The sequence below is a fragment of the Thamnophis elegans genome, chromosome 5 (genome assembly GCF_009769535.1).
Source record: "Thamnophis elegans isolate rThaEle1 chromosome 5, rThaEle1.pri, whole genome shotgun sequence".
Taxonomy (NCBI): domain Eukaryota; kingdom Metazoa; phylum Chordata; class Lepidosauria; order Squamata; family Colubridae; genus Thamnophis; species Thamnophis elegans.
The window spans coordinates 69,428,845-69,441,630 of record NC_045545.1 but is presented as its reverse complement, the minus strand read 5'-3'; the positions used below and the strand labels follow the sequence as shown (position 1 = coordinate 69,441,630).

Sequence of the window (12,786 nt, the reverse complement as noted above, 5' to 3'; positions counted from 1 at the left end):
TGACTGCCTAAGAGCTTTGAGAAAGGATGTTTTGCTTATGACAAATTTTTACAAAATGCTCTTTAGAATGTTTTGCACAAGGCTTGGAGTGTGTAGAATTGGTTTTAGGGCTTGATGTTTGGATATGACTTCTGTAGTAGAAAGGGAAATGATGGAAAAGTCCCTAGTGATGTCAACTGTTTTCTCAATGCTGTAGGACAAAGCCAAGCAATTTTTGACTCTAGAGCAGTGGTGGGTTGCAGGAGGTAACCCTGGTATGGGTGTACCAGTTCCTGCCGGAAACACCGGGTACCGTTCTGGTACGGTGCTCTGGAGGGCCCACCCGCCTGCCCATCATCCTTTACCTGTATTTGAACTCTTCAGCGTTTCCACGCACACGTATGGCGTGTACGGTGCTTGCACAATGCTCCAGAGGGGATGTAACCTCCCTCTTATACTAGAGCCAACGTTTTGCAGAGATACTTACAGTCTGGAAAGAAGCACTTTGGAAAGAAGTGGCCTTTTAGATTAATTGCATTGTGCTCATGTGAACCTAATTTGAATGTGTACTAAGCAGACTTAACTGTCAGATTAAGGAAATGAAATAATTTCTTAGGGCAGTGCTATAGAGTTAAACTAACGTGATTTATATGCAGTATGAAGCTCACCCCAAAATGGAATAGAGTGATAGAGGGGTATATGTGTGTTTCTGGATATGTACTATGCATGTATGTGTATAATTGTTAACTTGAATCCCATGGATGTACCGTTTAACTAAAGTGGGTGCCCTGATTTTTTTTCTTCTGAAAAACCATCTATTGCCTCCCTCAAACAAGACCAAAACTAGAGGACTTTCATGATTCCATCTAGATTCACTAAAGGCTAATACAGTCTATATAGTGAGTGGGTATCCTCATAGTGACCACAATGGGAACTAGCAACTTGATCTTAAGCAAGGCAGTCACTAAATGAGATGGTTAGTGTGCTTATCTTACTACAGCTTTCTTTGCTGTACAACTTGCAAAGGTTGTAAATGTGTGGATTGGCCACAAAATTACTTTTCATCACTTCCATAACTGTGAATGGTTGCTGTACAACGCAGTCAATCTACGTGTAATAATGTCTGCATATTTCTAAGCAGATATAGGATGCAGCCTATAAATTTGCTGGTAAATACAAATTTATATCACAAGTGATAGATTGCAAATATGTGTGTGTAAGTAATCTGGAGAAGTAGCCATGGTGGTTTATTGGAGTAAAAATAGGAAATTGTGACACCTTAACAGACAATGCTACAATACATTTCTTGTGAAAAGTTAATACATTTGTGGAGACCTGAGTATGCATAGAAAGACTTCTTCTGTCCTTCTGTTTGTAAAGCTCTGTCAGGTTTCATCTCCATTTGGGCCAACAGTGCCTTTATTTTAACATAAATAATGAAGCAAAGAACTGGAATAGCACACAGCCTGATCCCTGTGTTTGCAGAAAGCTGTGAGGAGAGTTTTTAGTATTTTATAACTCCCTATCTTGTCAGGGCCAGCTGCCAGTGATAATACTCTCTGTACTGTAATGTATTATGAACTAAACTTGGAGCAATGAGAGTTGATAAAAACCAGGCACACATTATTAATGAAAGACGTTGATCATGGCAATGGCTGGAGAGAGTAAGAGACAGCTAGAGCCTAACCACAACAAGGAAAGGCCCAACTTGGCATTTGGAAAATGGGAAGGATGGAGTCTGCACAGTGAGGCAGGCAGATGGGGCGAGGGGGAGAGAAATTGGCTGTTCCTTTTAGTTAGTAGGAGGGGGAACCACAGCATGGAGGCACCCAGAGCCTTGAGCTTATGAAAATTAACCTTCCTTTGATTTTGCATTCTACTTAACTCTAGCTCCTTGAAATAAGCATGAAAGAGCATTGATTGAGCGCTGGGAAGAGCAACGACTTTATCCTCATTCTAAACGGTCCTTAAGATAGTCTGCTTCACAGATTAAGGGCTTGGAAGCTATATTGGATCACCCCATGTTCTTTTTCTTTGTCACATTTTGCTGCCTTCTCCAAGTTATTAATTATAGCTAGGCATCAAGTACTGGGTGCTACATTTTGTCATAATCTCTTGCACAATGAAACATGCTGAACAAGATTGGAACTAGTACCATAATAATAGGGAATATTTTAATGAATATTACGCATTGCCTGTGTTGTAAACATGCTCTATTGAATCTGAGGTTTAATGCATGGTACTTTCTCTGTTTTGGTCAAAATCTAGCTAGGTCACCGTGGCCTCCATGATATTTCTAATTTATAAGCACAGGAGTGAGCAAGCATAGCCAATCAGCAGATAAGTATGCCAAAGAGCTCTGTGTTTTAGGACTCTTTATCAGCTGTTAAACAAGTTTCTTAATATAGTGTGGAATCACCCCGACTACTATGCCAATTGTATAGTATTACTTTATTGCAAATAAAAACATTGAAATGGCTCTATTTGTACAAGCCTATTGTTTGTACAAATTTTCCAATGAATCTTGAAGTTCATCTGCTATGACAAACAGGTAATCACAACTAAGGCTTCCAATAATAGTGGTAGACTTGTATCTCTGTTGTTCCAAGCAGTGTTAAGTGGAATTAGGATATTTGACAGTGTAGGGATTTACTACAAGAACTGCTTATTTTAAGACCTTTTGAAGCTTTTGCTTCTCTTAACAGCATATGTGTTACAAACATTTCTTTAAAAAATCCCAAAGTGCAATTATATTTGGGACTGCGAAATTCTGAGTGAAACAGCGCAACCGCAATATACACCACTACTTTGCTCTGCACCTTCTCTGGAAGGCAATTACTTTGGGAGAAGTAATGGAGGCAGCTGAATGTGTGAAAGGAATAGGAAGAACAGCATTATCTGGATTTACTGCTCAGAAATAATTCCAGTTGGTGCTTGCATTTTTTTTTTTACTACTCTAATATATCTTCTTTCTTTGGAACTAATAATCCTGATATTTTAGGCTGTGTGAAAAACATAGTCATTCCTTTTGGGGGAGGATCTTTTTTCAAATGAATTTTTATTTGTGTTGGAAAATACATAGTTTTCCCCCCCAGTCCTTTAAATCAAAATATGTTGGCCAGAGAGTGTATATGTGTGTAATAGAGTGATACTAAATTCTCTACTTGCTAATCATAACAAAAACTCTTGCACTCCATCTGAACTAGAATTTTGCAATGTAAACAGTGAGTAGGCTTGTTTAAACTTGGAAATAGATGATCACTCTCCACAAAATAATCTATTGAAAAAGATACAAGAGTGTTTTTTAGCCCATTGCTACTGAATGGCTACACTTTCTATCATCCTTCTGAATAGTCAGCTATTGAAGTGTATTAGGAAGTTTTCCTAATTCTAGCTTTGATTGCTCACAATTTAATACTTTTTGTCCCTTGGGAGTATTGTTGTGGATTCAGAAATTGCATAGGATCAGCCATTCCTAAACTTTTCACAATGGAGGGTGGCCAAGTAACAAAATGTTGTTTGGCATAGAAAATGTCTGTCTTATTTCCTTACCTGAAAATACTTCTTCCATTTTTATTCATTCCAGTGTTATTCAGATGTTACATATTGCATTGTTGCTATTGGAGGTTACAGAAATCAAAAGCTAGGAAACAATTTTTAAGCAGGTACAGCATACATAGCACAGAAAGTATTCTTACCCAGGTTCAGTCAAGTCCAGTGCCATCTAGTGACTAAAGCATAATGTAATATTATAGAAGGAGACACATTTCCACATAATCGAATATAGAATTGGAAACATGAGCTTTTTAAGTCATCATTGGCACTCCCTTTCTGAATAACTCTCAAGCTCTAAATCAGTGGGTTTTTTTTAAACTTGGCAACTGGATGTGTGGACTTCAGTTACCAGAATTCTGACTGGCTGGGAAATGCTATACATGTTTAAATTGCCAAGTTTGAAAAACAATGATCTAAATTAACTGCAATAGTAGCAAAATTGTACGCTCATATATTTCCTGCCCTAATTCCATCTGAAATTGGAGGGGGGCAGAATGAGTTATTTATGGGACTTAATATCCCATTTCTCTGTAATACAGAAAGGTGCATTTATGGCATTGTAAAGCCATAAACAAGAATTAAGACAGTATAACCTAAAGCCATGTAAATACAATTAAAAAAACAGTATCAACTGTTAAAATTTTGTAATAAAAGAGTTTTAACTGCCAATATGAAGGTCCAGCAAAGAAAAAGAAAAAAGTGGTTCTGTAAAATTTTAAAGTCCATCACTTGAACTGATATATGGTAGATTAGGGGGAAAATAGATTGGGAAGTTTAGGTTAGCCAATTAAAAAAATTAAACTTTTGGGAGTGAAAATATGCTTAATAAGGTAACATTTTACTCAATTTTTAAGTAAACAATCCAGAGATGCAGCTAACTTCTTAATGTGGTGACTGCATGAGATTATTTTCCTGCAATTCATACAATTCCATTTATTTATCACAAATATTTACAATTTTTGATTTTTAATATTTAATTTTCAATATTGTTCCTTGCAAAAATTATGATACATGTACTGATATAAGCAGAGCATGAAAATTTTGTTCTATTTCTTTCCAATTGCTTGGGAACTAAGGAAACTAGGGCTTCAATTGTATATATACAGTACTTACTTGGGATTCAGTTCTTTTAGCTCAATGGGATTTCCTTCTGAATAAGCATGTATACAATTTCACTGAAATTATTTGTATTCTGAAGCTGGGACTTGAGGTATAAGCTTCACTAAGATTCTTACTTTTTCACAGGAATGCATAGAATTGCTTAATAAATTTAAAAGCCACAGTTGGTAGTAAAAGCAGTTATACAGATTGAGAATAATACTGCATGCACTTGCTTTTGCTTCACATTTGGGGGGGGGGCAGGCAAGAAAGATTGTAGAAAATTTATATTCTTCAGGGTTTTTTATTTACATTACCCCAGAAATTCTACTGCCCTTCCAGTGGTGGAGGGACTTTGTATTCATGCTTTCATACAAGTTTCAATGACTTGGTATATTTTATAGATGCAAAAAAATTAGATGGCAGAAGGCTGTTCCCTTTCCCCAAAGATCCTTCCCTTGATCTTGGCAAACTAGTTTTGATATTTCTCTTGCCAACTCGGTATTTTTCTTTTCTATACAATGGGGTGAGATTTTGGGTGGTACAATGGTGTGGGATTTTTGCCTGTCATAGACAGTGGGGTGAGACTTTGCTTCCAATTGTTTGCCTTCTATAAGATGTCATTATTGGGATTTCCCTCTCCTTGCTCTATCTCTTCATTTGCCTTGAGTGCAACCTGAGGATATCACAATATGGGGAAAATGATCTGTATCTCACTGCAGGTTGACAAAGAAAAATAACTGTTACAATGATGCTGTTTTCAACCTCGAATGAGTCACATTTCATATGAAGTAGCACCCATAATATTTACAAAGCCACAGCTTGCTCTCTCTATATTGAATTGGTTTTTATTGCAAAGACGAACACGAGTACCCTTCTGGAATAAGTACCATGTGGTTTTAGTATGAAATGTCAAGGTAAATAAAGTCAAGAATGTAATGTAATACAGTATGAAGAGAGATGACTGCAGAGTCATTGTTTCAAAGATGATATGGAGTTACTTTAAACTCTTGGATGCGAGTCTCTGTATTGTATCCATCAAACATTTTTATAATACCCCTTGTTCTCAAAATCAGCTAAATGCTGCATCTCTCTTTTTTCCAGACCAAAAGCAAGAAATCTTAGGTGTGACTATAAAATATTAAGAAAACGTGTTCCATTTTCCATTAATTGTCCCATTTTGAAAGTACTTTTAAAAATGTAAATTAAACCACACTTACTTAGGGACTTATAGAAAAAGAGAACAAGATAAAGTTGTTGTATTTATATCTGTATTGGATCAGGTAATTTATATCTAAATGTAACATAGCAACATTTGTTTGTACAGTATATGCCCAGAGAAGTAATTACATGCTTTCTTTTTTTACATAAAAGTCATTGTCTACTACAATACATCCTAGTTTTTATTGGTAAATGGTTTGTAAATGTATTCTGAAAGTTAGAGTCTCACAGATATCCGAATCCTAATGTGGTTTTATTTTATTTTTTTGGCCAATGTAATATATTCTGGTTTATAAACCACACATTATGGCTACATGTTTTGTATAAATTACTCCACTATTCCTTGTTCAACAACAAGAAATAGGTTGCTTATCACTGTAAAAAAACAAAGAAACAGACAATATGAGCAATGAAGAAAGGGTCCAAATTGTTACATTCCAGAAACAACAGAAATAATAGATGATCTGACAGGTTTTTTTTAAAGGATTATGTTCTAAGATTAACATTGAAGGTGCTACAGATTAATATATTGAAGTTTGGTATGAAATACAGTGAAGTATATATTATATACATCTATAATTGTCTAAGAAACAAATAAAAGCATTAAAAATATCAAATTAGGAAAAGCATGAGATGCTTTTCCTAATTTGATTATTTTTAATGCTTTTATTTGTTTCTTAGGCAATTACATATTGAAAAGAACTTGAAAAGGAACTGCTGGAACTATTGATGAATAGGATGAATGAAACTAAAGAAAACAATGGCAACATGGGAGGATGCATACATAACTCTGGTTAATTATATAGACACATTTCCCTGCTGAATGTACATTACAATTTTTTTTACAACAATGCTAGCTGATTGATTCAAGAAATGTGTTTCAGATATAATATGTATTGATCAAACAGGCTATATTCCAAAGAGAAATATCAAGAACAACAGTTAGATTCATAATCAATATGATAGAAAATATAAACAAAAAGAGGAAGAAGGCTGCACTAATCTTTCTGAACATAAAAAAAACTTCCAACAGTTTGTACTGTAAGTTCTTGCTGATTGTACTGAATAAAATAAATCCCAGAGAAGAGTCCAAGAAGAGTTGAGTCAAAAACATATATCAATGGTAAGAAAGCAAATGGCATTCACTCTGCAGATTTTTAAATCAGTAAAAGCCAAGATTGTTCACTCTCTCCTTTATTTATTCATCATTGATCTAGAAATATGGACAATAAAGGTTGAAGTGATAAACAAATGCAGGTCTCCATGGAGAGGAATATAAGTTCAAATGTTATGCAACAATGTACTATTAATCATCACAGAGCCACAAAAAGCCACAAGACAGTTGCCCAAAACAGTTAATAGTTTTGGAGATTTCTCTGGATATAAAATCAATGTCCAGAAACCAAAAATAATTACAAGAAATGCAATGCAATGAGAAGCTAATTTTTTTTTTGCAGGAAGAATCTGACTCTGAACCCACTTAGTGAAATATCTTGATCTGCCTTTGACAGGTAACAATCAATGAAATATATAAAAATAACTATGTCAAATTATGGCAAGAGATCTTGAAAAGTGGAGGAATTTAAAGCCATCTTGGCTAGGATCAATGTAAGTATTAAAATGAAAGTATTGCTCAAGATAAATTATTTATTCCAAATGATGTCAATTACAATTTTAGAACTGTACAGGAATGGCAAACAATTGTCAACACATTTATATGGAGTGGGAAAAAAACAGAGGTGTTTTTTTTTTGCAAAATTCAGAAAGCAGAGGTGGTCTTGCCCTTCCAAATTTTAAATTATATCATAAAGCAAATGGCTTGCCATGGATAACAGAATGGATAACAATCCTGAATAGTAGAATGTCAATATAGGAAAGTACCAGCTTAGCTAATGGACTTCACAGATATTTATGGTACTGAGAGACAAAGGAGAATAAAAATTTAGAAGCACATTTTATTAGGCAAAGCTTATTGATTCTCTCAGCCAACCTGCTATTTTGAGGTGTTGGTGGAAAGCTATTTATGCCATTTCAGGCTCCTTTAGATTTTTTTGGATACTTGTAATCCTTTTGTACCTACACTTTGATGCCTCTCAAAGTTTATTTTATAGACTATATGTACATGTCTACATACACAGCACATGTTATTGGTATATATGGCTACAGTGGATCAATTTGTCTTGTCTTTGATAGCTATCTATGACAGGGGTAGTCAACCTTTTTATACCTACCACCCACTTTTGTATCTCTCTTAGTAGTAAACTTTTCTAACCGCCCACCGGTTCCACAGTAATGGTGATTTATAAAGTAGGGAAGTAAGTTTACTTTATAACATTTATAAAGCAGAGTTATAGCAAACCCCTACCGCCCACCATGAAAGCTGGAACGCCCACTAGTGGGCGGTAGGGACCAGGTTGACTACCACTGGTCTATGAGGTGCCTAGACTGGCAAAGAACAGATGAGGGCTTTTTATATAGTAATGTAAGTTACTGGCTCTCCCCCGTTGTCAAGAAATGTGTGGCTTCATTTTTCTTGACTTTTTAAAAGAGTGTTTAATTGTACTCCACATGTTAATGATTGTGCTAGATACTCAGTTCTACTGCTGCTGCTGCTTTGAGTTTTAGTACGGAATTAATACAGTTTTATAAAGTGCAGTATTATTTTAATTAGAGAGTTTTGTAGTGGGAGAGTGGGTCCTCAAAGGACATTTTTATCTAATAAACCAAACAGTAATAAATAAATGCACTCCTTATAGTCTTACATGACATTGTGAAGAAGGCTGATTAGCTGTGTCTCTAGATAAATCTATTTCGCAACTGTGCTATTTGTAAGCCTTCACTGCAAGGGCTGGTAGCTTAAAGGCCAGAATCACATGTGGCTCCTCAACTTGTTTTATAGAGCTCCAGATCTCTTTTTGACCATCATGTTAGTCAAAGTTGGCAGCCTGGTTTATGTTATTTTGAGGAGAGGAGACATAGAAATGGTAACGTAAGCCCTAAGAAGGCCCAAATCACAAAAGACAACATAAAATGAAGGAAATGTCCCTGCACCCAAAGAAAATATCCAGAAAATCCTTACCATGCCTCCATTTATCATATGTCCTTGTACTTTTACATCTTCAATCCATGCTATATGTGTTGCCCTCCCAGATGATTCAGATATTTTACTGGGAGAGGACACTGGCTGAATCTAGACCAGAGGCCTTCAAACTTGGCAACTTTTAAGTCTTGTAGACTTCAACTCCCATAGCTGGCTGGAGAATTCTGAGAGTTGAAGTCCACAAGTCTTAAAGTTGTCAAGTTTGGGGACCCCTGATCTAGACCATGTTTGTAAAACACAGACTATGAATCCTTTTTACAAATTTTGAAGTAGGCAAGCACTTGAGAGAAAGAAAGGGCAATACTCTCTGATGATTGTGCTGTTCAGCCTCCTAATTATTTTGAGATGTTTCTTCTTTCATTGAGCCACCACGGCTTTTCCCAGGACACCACCTGTCCATACTTGTCTAGCCAGTATCTCCTGTTCCAGAATATTTGATCCTTAGCCTAATGAACATGTTTGCATTTCTAGACTTCATCTGCTTTCACCACTCTTGAATAAAGACACATTTTGGAGTCATGAATGGGATAGCATCGCTCAACAATAGCTGCCCTTTGAACAGAGGCAAGCTTTATTGCAATATTAAAGGGCTTTCTTTGCAATTATGATTTTAGGGTTTATTGGTTAGTAAACCAGTGAAATACCGGATGATGCTGAATATATTCAGTCAGTGTAGCAAAAAAGTACACAGTGAAGAATTGGAACCACAAAATATGTGCAATATCTTAAAGGTTGAAGCTTTAATAGCAATTTTAACATGTTTTCCTTGCTGGGATGCCTGTTTGACAGAATGACAAACAAGATTCATTGGAAAAAATAAGATGCACATTTTGGTAACTAAATTGGTTGAAAACCCCAAAGAAATAACTTAAAATTTGTATATATAAAGGCAAGTCAGTGCTGTGTCAATTGAAAAGAAAACTTTTTGGAGAGTTAACAGACTTGACAGATAATAAAATAATAAAACAGTGTTTATATGTTTTTGATCCTTAAATGCACAGAATAATAGTTCTGATGTCTTCACTCCACTTCTAGTTGGGAATAGAAGATATGGGTACAGAGGAACATTTTTTCTTATTACTTTTTTCCTTATTAAGAAATACATCTGAAGAATTTCCAGTATATTCATAGAAAGAACATTTGGGTACCTGAAAGACACATGCAAGAAATGCAGAACCAATCCAGTTTATTGTCAGACTACTGAATCAATAAAGAAAAAACTCAAGATGATGATATGAAACTTGACAGAGGATGCTAAAAAGCAAGTGTTTTATTGATGAAAAATAAAATATTTAGGCTTTGTTCTTACAAAAATCAACAAAGATTTATTCAGTTATTACTTACTCATCTGTTAATACATAACAACAGATATTTTTAGAATGAAGAAATTAAATCTGTCTTGCGTATGAATAATTACATTGATAAAATTATTTTACCAAGATTAAAGTTTCTATTGCAAATAATTACAAATTATTCAACCTTTATTATGAATAAGGCATTAAATGACTGATATAGACTAGTAATAAATTATATATAGTACATTTAATAAAAGGCTAATGATCAAATTCAAAAACTTGTAGAATTCAAAAGAAGAAGGAACTGTAACAACTATGAATCTTGATTGTGTTATCATGCCAGATGATTAATATGAATTTCAGAATGGATTTTAATTCTTTATGGTTGTACCATGTTTGTGGAAGGGGCAGGCCTTTTAGAAGTGGTCCAGAGATATATCTGAATTAACATAAACCATTTTCTAGAGCCTGTATAACATTAAGTAACTTATTGTTTGAGACAAATGGGACAAAAGCCCTGATTTTCCCCTTCTTACCTCTATTTATACTTATACTTATTCTTATTTATTGGTCCTTATTACCTATGTTATGATTAAACTTGGTCAGTGGAGACCGAAATCAGTGGATTTTTTTTTGTTATCTGCCTCTATTTCATTGCTTAATTTTGTTATTATCTTTATTATCTGTTTTTCAATATCCTTTTAGACCTTATTTGAATTTGTATTATATTAATTTCTTTTCTTCTTGACAATTCAAATGCCTATTAAAAGTAATGAAGTAAAATGAAAAAACGGGGAAGGGAAAATAAACATAAATACAGAACAGGGGGCACTGGTACCCACTGCACATTGAAGTATGTTAAGTCTCATTTTGTCATGGCCCCAGAGTAAAGTCCAAGACACAGGCAGACTAGGTCCCACTAGGCACTGCTTCTACTAATTTAACAGCAATTGCACCAATGCTGACATCCTCTTAGGTCCCTCCTCCATCAGGACTAATCCTTAGTTAGCCAGCATGAGCAAACCCCTTCAGCCTGAAAATCCTGCACCTCATCAAAGGAAAGCGCCTTGTGAGCAAGCAGCAAGACACTAACTTTGCAAGCCAGACGGGTGCCTCATTATTGGCAACAGCTGAGCAAGGAAAGGGCTTTTTCCTACTCTTCCAGGGAGAGGATTTAAATTGAGCAAGGATTGCCTTCTGTTGCTGGAAGCAACTTCGGTATCTGGCTTTGTGTATTCTTGCTGTTGACTCCTGCTATGTTTTCGATCTTAGCACGTTCCTGACCAAGTCTTAGCTCGTCCCTCTCTACTTTTCAAGACATTGTGAGTTTCTGATTATGGACTGTTCGACTCGGATTACATCTTCTCTTCAGCCTCTAGTAAGCTGCCATGCACACACATACTCTTTCTGCCTCCCTGCTCCCGAACCCCCTTTTCTGTTACCTCCCCATACCTGTCTGCTGCTATCTGTTCTGACAAGCTTCCTGACCTCTTCACAAGCCTTGCTTTAAGTACCCTATTCAGTTGCTCTTTTCCAATTTTCCTTGTGCCTCCCATTGTTTTCCCCCTCATCACGGCATTTTGTATCAAACTTCCTCCAACATGTGTGTTCTCCTGTCCAGCACCTCTGCCTGAATCACACCTGCACTTTGCCTGCCAGTTGCAAGGGCATTTATTGCCTTTGCTGAAGTTGGGACACAAAGCATTTAGGCATGTATTTATTTGACTGTATTTGGAACCCAGCCCAATTGGACAGTTTACACCTGATTGTAAACAACATGATATCCTTGTAACAGTACATTAATTTCAAAATGGTCAATTACAGTCACCCCAGTTCAAAGGCATGCTTGAACAATATGGGGTTGAAAGGTTTGCAAAATGCAAAGAAGGTTGAGGCCAAAAATATGTCCTAGGATAGACAGTATGTTCCAAAACATGGAGGTTACCACTTGAGAAAGCCTGCTGCTGGCAACATTCCATGTACTTCATTTTATGTTGTGTACAGTTGACACCCAACTAAATTTTAAACCTTAGAGATCAAGTAATAAAATGTTATCAACCTGTTATTAACCAAGAAATAGTTAAAATAATGTAGACTTTTGTTCTGATCCAGCAAAAATATTGTGGTATATTTTCTTGCATTAGAAATTGGTTCCCACTTTTCAAAATTTATGCAGTGTGTACCTTAAGTTGGAGAAAATTGGACATTATTACTATTTTCTGTAGCTGTCAATTTCTACAGTTATCTGTATTTTTCATTTCATTCCATTCATATGGCAGCTGATCCCATTGTAGTGACTCCGGGCGACTAACAACAGTTAAAGAATTTTAAGAATATGTAACTTTGTCTTGAATAACTAGCATGTAAGTGGAAGTCTGCTCTATAGCTTAAGTAGACTTGCAAGCTTTTAGCCAGTTCCCCAGCTAAAAATCAGGTTAAAGTGCAGCCTTGAATCTGGTCACTAGAGAACAATGTTTGCCTAGAATGTGGATTCATTTCTAAGAGGAGTGATTTGACAAACCAAGTAGCTGCTATTAT

The 12,786-nt window shown here is 35.7% G+C and overlaps 1 protein-coding gene across 19 annotated transcripts in view; it reads left to right on the top strand.

The window, feature by feature from the left end:
• EPB41L1 (erythrocyte membrane protein band 4.1 like 1) overlaps window positions 1-12,786 on the top strand; it is a 199,289-nt gene that overhangs the window by 110,992 nt on the left and 75,511 nt on the right. The window contains exons 4-5 of one of the 19 annotated variants that reach the window (XM_032217414.1): window positions 7,365-7,461; window positions 10,051-10,214. The exons of 14 other annotated variants lie outside the window; for them this stretch is intronic. The gene's annotated coding sequence lies outside the window, so the exon portion shown is untranslated. Of the gene's footprint in view, window positions 1-7,310; window positions 7,462-10,050; window positions 10,215-11,520; window positions 11,627-12,786 lie in introns of those variants that run through there. 4 more of the 19 variants (XM_032217416.1, XM_032217409.1, XM_032217418.1 and 1 more) reach the window with 4 other exon arrangements.